The sequence below is a fragment of the Phoca vitulina genome, unplaced genomic scaffold (genome assembly GCF_004348235.1).
Source record: "Phoca vitulina isolate PV1807 unplaced genomic scaffold, GSC_HSeal_1.0 scaffold37, whole genome shotgun sequence".
NCBI classification, from domain to species: Eukaryota; Metazoa; Chordata; class Mammalia; order Carnivora; family Phocidae; genus Phoca; species Phoca vitulina.
Window position 1 is genome coordinate 8,807,321 of NW_022589740.1, and position 11,298 is coordinate 8,818,618.

The window sequence follows — 11,298 nt, forward strand, 5'->3', positions numbered from 1 at the left end:
GGGGCGGGTGCGGGGGGAGGCAGATTTGAAAACACAACCAACCAACCAACCGACCAGGGTACAAATCAACTTTTGCAAAAGATGTGTCCCTTATCCTTCCTGGGGCACTTAAGTTAAATATAATGAATCCAGCCAAGGAATAAACATTGTTAAGTTATCCCCCAATGCCCCCTTCAGTTTTTTCTTTCTTTCTTTCTTCTTCTTCTTTTTTTTTTTTCCCAACAGGAGGATAAATGCTTTTCTCTGGGAAAACACTGCACGCCTCTTTCCTGTGATTCAAGAATATGCTGCAGCCCTGTTTATTTCAGTTTCAGACTGAGAAGTCGGCTAAGAGGCCCAGACCCAACTCAAGAGAAATCAGAAAAGTCCCAATGCTCACCAGAGTGGGAAAGTACATGTTTATTTCAAGTTACTGGTTGCTCAGAGTTTTGCTCTACTAGAGCATTCTCTAAATTCTACCTCTGTTTGGCAACTTGCCCTTTAAAAAATACTAAAGCAGGATATTTTTGGTTCAGAGCTACACTGCTGTCCAGTGTGACTATTGACCATTGGAACAGATGGTTAGTCTGCATTGAGATGTACTGAGTGTGTAAAATGCACATCGGATTTTGAAGACAGTGTAGAGAAAATAATGCAAAAATACCCTGTTAGTGATTTTTTTTTAATGTTAGTTACATGTTAAAATGATAGTTTTGATATTAGGCAAATAAAATATTAAAATTAATTTCACCTGTTTGTTTTTCCCTCTTTACAATGTGGCCTTCGTGAAAGAAAATTTAAATTACACACGTAGTTCACATATGAGGGTCACATATGTTCCTATCAGGCACTGATGGTTTGTAGTTTGCAACCTAATAAATAAGTAAAACTCCTAAGGACTGAATTGGGTCTCTTCTTGTTGGCCTTCCTTTCTCTGGTTTTGCCTGGCTCTGTTAGTTTAGTAATTCCTCAGAGCTGGTTAGGTGACTTTTCCCTGCAAATATCAATGCCTTTAAGCATATAAGACAAAGTTCTTCAGTCCAACGTTATTATATAGGCTATGAAAAAAGATCCAAAGAAAAGAAAGCTTTTTGTAATGTGGAGTTTCTGACTTCCAAATTCTAAGTCTATTTACTGCACTGGGAACTATAAGCCAACATTTAGATCAAGAGATGCTGAGAGAACAACTCTGTGACGACTTCTCAAACTGAGAGCAAATGGGTGATTTGTAGATGATTTTTTACACCAGAATCTTTTTTTTTTTTACACCAGAATCTTGAGTCTGCTGTGTACCAAGTCAGCCTTTCATATGGCTCCTTTGAGTTTCTAAATGTTTGTGACACACATGTTCCTACAGAGCAAAAATATTCTAGTTTCCACACAAACGCAAATAAAATGTAATGAGAGTATCTCAAATTTTCAGAATTTGCAATCAAGGAAAACTTTTTTTGTCGGGGGAGGGGGTAAGGGGGGATGGAATCATAAAATCTCCCATCTTACACCAGGTCATGCTGCATTCAACTTAGTATTTGATACCTAATTATAAAGATTAGGCCAGCACTATGCTCCATGCTGTCCATTCTTGGATGGTTAGAAATGACTCCAGATTTCCTCAACAGCCTTTTAACAATTCACCGTGAATATGTAATCCACTAATTTAGTCAGATGCCTATTTTTAAAATGTATCTGCTCTGGGATATATTCACATATCACAGATCACTAGCTAAATCCCTGGCTTCTCACTACTTCTTTAGTTCCCTGTAGTTGGGTGTCTCTCCTGGCTGCCCCCCCTCCTCCCCCCCGTCCAAAATGCACTCTAGGGATGCCTGGGTAGCTCAGTCGGTTAAGCACCTGCCTTCAGCTCAGGTCATGATCCCAGGGTCCTGGGATCGAGTCCCACATAGGGCTCCTTGCTCAGTGGGGAGTCTGTTTCTCCCTCTGCCTGCTCTGCCTGTCACTCCCCCTGCTTGTGTGCTCTCTCTCTGACAAATAAATAAAATCTTAAAAAAAAAAAGCACTCTAGAAAGCCTCCTTTCCACACCTTTGACCTCTCTTGGCCTTCCTCTTTCTCTGCATCTCTGTGTCATCGATTTTGTTTTCATCTTCATAAAATTCCTCCCTTGGCTTTTTTTTTTTTTAGAGAGAGAAAGAGAGCGAGCTCAGGGTGGGGAAGTGGGGGGAGGGGCAGAGGGAGAAGGAGAGAGAGAATCTTAAGCAGACTCCACGCCCAGCACAGAACCAATTCAGGGCTCCATCTCATGACCCTGCGATCATGACGGGAGCCGAAATCAAGAGTTGGATGCTTAACCAACTGAGCCACCCAGGCTCTTGACTTCTATAACAGATGTAATGTCCATTATGACATCTAGCTTTCCCTACGTCTTCTTACCTCTCCGGAAAGCCAACCTCTTTCTTTACACTGCGTCGTTCATATTTTATTTAACAAATAGCACTTACCTTGTACCAGGGCCTGTTCGGAGCCTTTACAAATGTTAATTAATTAGTTAATTACAAAGATTAAGTGATAACATTATGCCTACTTTGCAACCAGGAAAACTGAGGCTCAGAGAGGTTAAGTGATTTGCCCAAGATCACAAACTAGTAAGGGACAGAGTCATTTCCAATCCTAAATCGATGCCTATCTCCCAAATACGTCCACTTGAATATCCTCAAACTCCACGAATATAAAACACTCTCTACCTCTTGTACCCATTTGTAACCTGGCTATCCCTCTGTGATCACTCATTTCTATTGGTGGCCCTCTTTGCCCATTTGCCAATTTTAGAACTTTGGAGTCATCTAGGGTGGGAAAAGCAGGAAACCCGTGTTCTGGATCCAGCTTTTCATGAACTGTGTGACCCGGAGCCAGTCACCCTGCGCTTGGCTGACAGAGCCCTCCGTCTCAGGCTGACGCCATCTGCTCGCCTCCCTCTGAACTCTGTGAATGTGTCAGTTCTAACTTCTTCCTCTTCTTTACCCTTTGGATCTAATCGTCCACGAAGCTCTGTTATTTATGCTTCATAAACCTCACTCCTCTTTAGTGTCATTGTCCTCACTGCTTCCCTTTTGACCCAGCTCTCAGCAATCGATGTCTGGATAACAGCACCAAAAAAAGTTTTTAATGGCCTCCCTGCTTGTCACTTCTTTTTTATTCTGATTGAACTGAACTCTAACATTGTATGAGTTTGACTAAGACGCTTGTTTCATCATCTTCTTTCCCTGCTCAGTTAACTTTGGTGACTTCCCATAACCGTTCAACCAAGTGTGATCTCTCCAACTGGTTTATAGTCCCACTTCATGTAACTAATTCTAAACCTTACCTCTCTGTCGAAGCAAGGAAGATCTCCTGGCCTGGGGCCTTCTTTGCTGGTGTCATTCTTTCTGCCATCCTCACCTGAAATCCTAACCAGTCTCTCCTGAAACTTCAAAGTTTGAATGGAGTTTACACCTTCCATCTCTACCTGAAGGAGTATGTCTTTCAGTGTGACAGCACCTTGAACTAGCTAGAAAGGGTAGGTCATTACCAATGAACACAACCTAGTGGAATTTAAGGTCCATAGGACTACAGAGAAAAGTGTGATCATTTGCACATCTCCTTCTTTATTCCCCAAACCATTTAAGATTTTGTTCATCTGTCACCTTCTGAGAGCATCTATTTAACATTGGAATGCCCCCTTCCCTACTCTGACACTTCTAACTCCATTTCCAACTTTGTTTTTCTCTAAAGGACTTTATCACTATCTGACATACTCTATAATTTATTTATTTATGTTTATTATCCCTCATGCTTCTAGAATATGATTCCATAAGTGCAGAGATTTTTGTTTTATTCACTGCTCTATCTCTATTGCCTAGAACAATTCCTGACGCATACTAAGTGTTTGACAAGTACTTGTTGAATAAATGAATGCAGAGCAGACACTCAGTAAGTATTTGCTTTTTTTTTCTTTTAAGATTTTATTTATTTATTTGAGAGAGAGAATGAGATAGAGAGAACATGAGAGGGGGGAGGGTCAGAGGGAGAAGTAGACTCCCTGCTGAGCAGGGAGCCTGATGCGGGACTCGATCCCAGGACTCCAGGATCATAACCTGAGCCGAAGGCAGTCGCTTAACCAATTGAGCCACCCAGGCGCCCTCAGTAAGTATTTGTTAAAGTGAACTTAGTAACAAACTATAGAAATGATCCCTGAAAGTATAGTCTTAGATGGGAGTAATCGAGTTTTACGTGTCCTTCAGAAGAAAGTAAGAATCTTTTTTATTCTCTTGAGTATTTCAGCTGTGCCTTTGTATGCACATCTTCCAGCTCTGTTTTGTCTTTATCTTTTGGGTGGAGAAATGAAACAGCACATAGATTATTACAAGCAAGTGGATATTTGTATTGTTGTCTTATAATTGAAGACAAATGCAGAAAGATTTGTGTGCTGGCATTTAAAGCCAGCCATTAGAATAGGAGTTCCTATTTTTCTCCACTTTATTCCTTATACTGTCACAAGAAATCTGTAAATAAGAAAAGAATAAAGAATAAGAAATTTTCCCTTAACGATCATGGTGACAAACATATATATACAAGCATAGTGTATATATTTTTACATGTGCACGTTATATATGTGTATTTTAATTTAGGATTTAGCCCATATTCCAACGTGCAATGGTATTTCATTTTCAATAGGAATATTCAAACCATAGCATTTTATAACTAGAAAGACCTTGGATTAATTCATTAATTCATTAATTCATTCTTCATTATCATCTGTATGCTTTTTATTCATTCCCCAAACATTGACCGAGTGGTGACCATACGTCAAGCTCTGTATTAAGTGACCCTAAGGGCAAAACAATGAACAATACTTGCTCCTGGACTTCGCAGAACTCATGGTCTAGGAACGAGATGCGTTACAAAGGAAAAGAAGAAGCTTGAGTTCCCAGTGACAACACAGGAACGTTTTGTTTCCCAAAACTCGGTGAGGGCGGAAACACAAAGAGGAAATGATTTATTCTCATGGCGAGGGTGTTGGCAGAGAGACTGACGCTGAGGAAGAATGACTTAACTGACGCAGTGACATGGAGACTGGGTCTTAAACAACAAGGAAGCATTCACCAGGCAGAGAAGTATCTTCAGGACATCGCAGACACAGGGAGCACTGTGTGCCAAAGCAGGGAGCCCAGACACGCCATTGTCCATCCCGGGAATTAAAAGTACAAGGGGACCTGTGGGGTGCAGAGTGAAGTGGTGACAAACGAAGCTTTGGAGGTGGGCAGGGTCTGAACATGGCCATCCTGTCAAAGAGTTCAGACTTTGTCCTACCAGCCGGTGGTTGCTGTTTCTGTATCTAGGTCATCAGTCTCTTGGGGGATGATCGCTCTGGCTACCTGGAGGTGCATGATGAGGACTGTCCAGGAGAGGATGGGCGCATCGTGGTGGGGATTAGGCCTCCTAGATCTGGCACTGCCGTCCCCATCTTCCTCAGCCGGAGCACGCTCACTGGACACGAATGAAGAGCTACACAGTCCTTTACAGAAGGATTTAGGCAGATTTCCCAAAGTCACATCGCATAGAGAGAGGGAGGATTTAGGGCGGACAGAAAGTCAGGCCTGGTGCTCTGGTCTGGTTCCTTCGGCCTCTCACTGGAGTGCCTCACAGGGGTCTGGTCACTGCCCCATTCCTGACCTAAGCTCTCTCACTGACTTCCCTGAGGTCACCCCCATCAACCCACTTCCTCATCAGTCTATTTTCTTCTCCCCAAAGAAAAAAACCATACCTGGAGACAGGAGTGGGTGATCGTGGTTGGCTTAGAACTGCTCTGACTCATTCTCTTGAGCTTCCCAAAGAGGGACAAAGGGGAGGGTAGTTGTTGGGTAGGCAGTGAAGAGACTCGGCGGTACTCACGTTACTGAGAAGTTGGGTAAGATAATGGCCCTGAAGGACAGAACATACTGCTGGATACCCACCATCGCCTCGGGGCATGTGGGCTGCGGTTTTACTGTTATCCAACATGTGTTGGATGAAAGCCATATAAGCTGTCTTTTACATGTTTACTATTATTTTCTCCTAACAGATTCCCAGAACTGGAATGTATGAGGTCAAAAGTTATAGACTCCTGCCAAAAAATGCATAAATCTAATCATGAGGAGATAGTAGACAGACTTAAATTAAGGGACATTCTACTAACCAGGCAGTCTCTAAAAAATGTCAGTGTCATGAAAGACAAAGAAAGGCTGAGGAACGGGTTCAGATTAAAAGAGACTACAGAGGGGCGCCTGGGTGGCTTAGTCAGTTAAGCATCAGACTCTTGATTTTGGCTCAGGTCATGATCTCAGGGTGGTGAGATTGAGCCCCACGTCGAGCCACACGTTGGACCCCACGCTCAGTAGGCAGTCTCCTGGAGATTCTCTCTCTCCCTCTCCCTCTGCCCCCTCACCCCTGAAATAAATAAATAAATCTTTAAAAAAGAGAGAGAGAGTCTACAGAGACAGAGCAAGTAAAGGCAATGAGGGATGCTAGACTGGACCTCAGATCAAGAAAAACAAATACTATAAAGATTATCACTGGGGCAATTGGCAAAATCTGCATCTTGACTATGTATTTGATAACAGTATTATATCCAAGTTACATTTTCTAATTTTGATACTTACACTGTGGTTGCATAAGAGAATATCCTTATTCTTAGTGGATATATACTCAAGTATTTAGGGTAAAGCAGCAGAATGGTATAGTGTCTGTGACTTTCAGATGCTCATCCATGCTGATGATGATAATGATGGTGTTAATAACATTAAAATAAGATTATAAATCTAGATGAAGATTACATAAAGTTTCCTGCTCTGTAAATTCGAAAATTTTTCAAAAGAAAAGGTTAAAGATAAAAAATAAAAATGACAAGCATAATTTTGACTTTTGTTAGCTCATGCTAATTTATAAGTAATGTTCAAAAGACTTTCATTTTACCCTCATTTACGCTAGCATTTACTTGTAGTTTTTGCAAGTTTACTAGCTTAAAAATACATTTTAAAATGTTTTAATTGGGGCGCCTGGGTGGCTCAGTCATTAAGCATCTGCCTTCGGCTCAGGTCATGATCCCAGGGTCCTGGGATCGAGCCCCGCATCAGGCTCCCTGCTCCGCGGGAAGCCTGCTTCTCCCTCTCCCACTCCCCCTGCTTGTGTTCCCTCTCTCGCTGTCTCTCTCTCTGTCAAATAAATAAATAAAATCTTTTTTAAAAATGTTTTAATTATGTGCTTATTATTTAGATGAGCTGAGTATTTTTCCATGTTATTTTAGGACATGGTTGTATTTTGTGGGGGTGTGTCTGTTTATATCTTGTCCCATATTGGGAGTAGAGATTACTTAAAAATAAAATGTTAAAATATATATGTATATGTAAATACATATACATAAATGAATATATAAATAGATAAATGGATGTTTAAAAATTGTACCAGGGAACATTCTTCCTTAATATTGATGACTATTTCTCAAATAAAAAGCAACACAAAAACTGAAAAAAAAAATCTTAGCATTTTTCTTATTGATTGTATTCACCCTTTAACTAGTATGTTAACAATGTAGAGTATTCCTCTTTAAGTAACTATGATCTCCCTAGATATCTTGAGCCATTTGGGGAAGGACTGAAACCAGACAAGTTTAAAGAATCTTTAGAAATTTTGTTGGCCCCTGCTGAGTGTCAGCATCAGACCAAAGTTTATATGAATTTTGGAAATGCTTTTTTCCCATTTCTGTATTCTCCAATATCCTCCCAGTTCATTTCACTCCATCCTGTGCCCCCCTCCCAAACCTCATATCACCATAACAATTTAGGTACCATGACAAGCACTGGGACATTTTCAGAAGAGGGAAAAGCAAGCTGCATGGTGGTTCTTTGGACAGACTTGCCTGGCTCAGTGTCCCCTGATCCCTACACACTACACACAGAAGATTGTATCATGGCACAATTTGTGTGATCTCTGCGATTCTTAGAACAGCATAACTACATGGCACTAAGACATAGAATATGGCTGTCAGATCCAGGTGACATGATGCTATGTCCCCAAACCTATGCCTCATGCAGGAGCAATCTGTGTCTTTTAAGACAGAAGTTCTCATACTTTGGGAGTGTGGGAATTACCTAGAGAACTAACAATAAAAATGTCCCAGACTCACTGAAGTAGGATGGATGAAGCATAGACCTCTATACGTCTGCCAAGTTCTCCAGGTGATTCTGTTACATACCATAGTTTGAGAACCATTGTTTGAGAGCCGTCAAATAAAATGAAAATATTCCTAAAAGTATAAGATTAAAAACTTTTGTTTGGGGGGAGGTTTAGCTTAGATGAAGAGTTAAGGGGGACAGCTGGAAGCAATGGCAGATAAAATAGATAATCTATATGGGCAGGCACACTTGGAATTTAGGTCTCTGTCTAAGACTAAATCATGGTTCAGCAACCAGCTTCTTAAAAAACTGAGTATACTAACGGAAAGTCCATGTAACCCGTACAGTGAATGTATCATTGATGGATGGAATCAAAACACATCTTTTTTTATGGGTTCCCATGGCAATCAGTGGGGATAATCCTTGACAATCCCATATGGGAATGTGGGCAGGTCCCACGACTTTTCTCTTACTCTAAGGTACAAGTTAGCTGCAAACATAATTTGAGGTCTGAGACCAGAAAAAACTCCACCTTATCTTTAATGACAGATTTTCCCCCAGCTGGCGTGTGCTTCAAGCCAGCAGGCTCAAGCAGCAAAGAAAGGGAAGGATGTGTGGCTGGCTCTTCCCTTCACTTTGTGCCACTTCTCTTTTCTTCTTCCACTCCAGCTGGCTAGCCAGTTTCTGACCTCTTGGGGTTGAATGAATGGTAAAGATATAAGAAAGCTCCAATAATTCCACTACTCTTTATTTACCCAAAGAAAACGAAAACACTAATTTGAAAAGATATACATACCCCTTTGTTTATTGAAGTATTTATTTACAAATATTATTTACAAAAATATGGAAGCAACCCAAGTGTCCATCTGTAGATGAATGGATCACGAAGATGTGATATATGTACATGTACAATGGAATATTACTCAGCCATAAAAAGAATGAGAGCTTGCCACTTTTGACAATATGGATGGACCTAGAGGGAATAATGCCAAGTGAAGTAAGTCAGACAGAGAAAGACAAATATGATTTCACTTCTATGTGGAATGTAAAAAAATAAAACAAATGAACAAAGAAACAAACAGAATCTTAAACACAGCAAACAATGGCGGCCAGGGGGATGGTGGGTGGGGGATGGGTGAAACAGATAAAGGGGATTAAGAGATACAAACTTCCAGTTAAAAAATGACTAAGTCACCGAGATGGAAAGTACAGCATAGGGAATACAGTCAATAATAGTGTAATAATGTTGTATGGTGATGGATGGTGATTACACTGATGGCAGGGAGCATTGAGTAATGTGTGGAATCGCCAAATCTATATGCTGTACACCTGAAACTAATATAACATTGTATGTCAACTATGCCTAAAAATTTTGGGGAAAAAAGCTCTTACAGAACTGTAGAACTGATATTGTTATGAGCTAGCTTCGAATTTTCTGTGCCTGACAGATATTCAAAGCTGAGTCCTTACTTAGGGTTTCTCAGGTCTTTTGGAAGACTGTTTTCCTGGAGATTTCTCTCCAGTAGGTCATTTCTCTTATCTCATGCACCTGTATTCATAGTATTCACTTGTGACTCATTTACGGCTACTTCCGGTTTCCTGTGGCTAGGGTCCTCTGCTCTCTAAGGGATCCTACGGGACAGGACCCCAAATGACCCTTAGCTGGATGTCGCCCCTGTAGCCCACATCTGATCCATTGAAAATGCTCATGAACAATCCCGGCTGATCCCAACACAACCTCTACTTTGGTGCCCCAGGCTGCTTGAACATCCTAGGTCCAGAGTCAGGCTACATCTTTCCATCTCCCAGCTGCAGGAAAATTATCATTTCAAATTCTCTGAACAGTGTCCTACAAGCCATGGAAGGAAGTGGTAGCCCTTCCTCATTTACCGCCCCTACTCCCCAACCAGAAATGGAAGCTCTCCTTGGGAAAAATCCTCTCCAAAAAAAAAAAAATCTCTTCAAAAATCCTGTGGGGTTGAAGAGTCATGGAAATAGTTCTCAGTTTCCTTGGTAAATTCCGCATATGGTAATCTAGTTTTGAAATATCATATTTGTTGTGTTTGATTATCCCAGTGGAACTTACATTTCGATTTTACATTATTATAGTGTTAGATATCCTGCCATTAAGCCACATTTAGGGAGGCCATAGTTTAGGGCATTCCTTTTCCTAGGTTAGGATTCCCTGGAGACGGGAATAGATTATTGGAAAACGGTATACAGTTAATGCTTTACTTTAGTAGAAATTATTCTTCCATGTATAATATACATGGGGATTACTGTATAATCTCATCAGATGAGTGAATGGACCACTCGATGAATTTAACAAAGTAAACACACCCATGTAACAAGCACTCAGACCAAGACAGAGAACATTACCAGCTTCCAGAGGCCCCCATCATACCCTTTCTCTGTTGACTTCCCCCAGGGTAATTAATATCCTGACTATTAACACTATAGCTCCATTTCCCCCCTGCTTTTGAAGTTGACAATAAGTAGCCTCTTTCTGTCTAGTCAACATGTTGTTTGTGAGATTCATCCATATTGCTACCCTTAGAATGAGATCATTCATCTCATTTCTGTGTGGCCATGGCATGAATATACCTGGACAGTTAATATTTGATCAGTAAATCTCTTCATGCAGGGTAGTTTACACTTGACTGTGGCCTCCCCAGACCTTCTCTGATTCCAGCTTGAATCCACAGAACTCTCAAGTCACTCTAATGACTTAATGACTTGCCTTGGGTGTCAGGATAAAGCAGGTAAACCCCTGCGATTTTTAAAAAACTATGTGCAAGGTTAGGATTCCTCAGGAAAAAGTCTATTATTTCTTCCTGTTCTTTATATTTTATCCCATCGATCTGCTCTTTTAGTTTGGCTGATATAGAATCATAGAGTGTTTGAGCCGGAAAAAAACACATCTCCTGGGAAACATTTTGCATAAATTCTGATAACAGTTGTATGAGTTTCTATTTCCTCAGGAATTATGATAAGAAGTTTTATCACATAGTCCCAAGAAAAACTGCGACAGTCCATTCACAATAACAAGTGAAGACCAAAAATACTTCTCTGAATATTTCTTGCATTGTACTTTATAATTATGTAGTAGAATTTTTTCAATTAAAATGAAAGGCTTCAGGGCATGATAGATTTTTATCAAGAGTAAGATGACTT

The 11,298-nt window shown here is 40.6% G+C and overlaps 1 pseudogene; it reads right to left on the reverse strand.

The window, feature by feature from the left end:
- Nucleotides 1–4,102: 4,102 nt before the first annotated feature.
- LOC116646761 lies at nucleotides 4,103–4,181 on the reverse strand (annotated as a pseudogene).
- Between the last annotated feature and the right edge of the window lie 7,117 nt (nucleotides 4,182–11,298).